Genomic DNA, 605 nt, shown 5'->3' with positions numbered 1-605 from the left:
GTATATGTATATTATACTATAGACAGCAAGATGGTGAAAGGACTGATGGGGAAGAATAGGAAGTCACTCTATGGCCTACAGAAATGGTCTCCGCAATGAGGAAAATGAGAAAGAGGAAGGAAATAGGAGTGTTGGTGCTAACACTGGAGTTAGTTAAATATAAAGGAACAAAGACAGATCAATGAATTATGGGACTATGTATAAATACTTTCCAAGTTGAAAAATGTAAAAATAGAAAGCAAGATAATGATCTTACTCCCTACATCCTTTCCTCTTCCCCCAAGCTTTGTAAAACAAAAACAATGTTCATTTGTCCCAAAGAGTAATAAGGGGGACTGCCCCATAAATTGTACTATTTTCTATAAAGCCTGTAGAGAAACAGGTCCACTGAGCTTTTTGTCTTGCTCAGTCATTTCTGCCATGTCTGAGTCTTCATGACCTCATCTGGGGTTTTCTTGCTAAAGATACTGGAGTGGTTTGCCATTTCCTTCTCCAGTTCATTTTACAGATGAGGAAACTGAGGCAAACAGGGTTAAGTGACTTGCTCAGGGTCCCACAGTCACTACGTGTCCAAGCCTAGATCCGAGCTCAGGAAGATGAGTCTC

This window comes from Petaurus breviceps, unplaced genomic scaffold (assembly GCF_028583685.1).
Source record: "Petaurus breviceps papuanus isolate PSGF00001 unplaced genomic scaffold, PetGlider_PUasm1.0 38, whole genome shotgun sequence".
NCBI classification, from domain to species: Eukaryota; Metazoa; Chordata; class Mammalia; order Diprotodontia; family Petauridae; genus Petaurus; species Petaurus breviceps.
Note: the sequence above shows the minus strand (reverse complement) of the source record.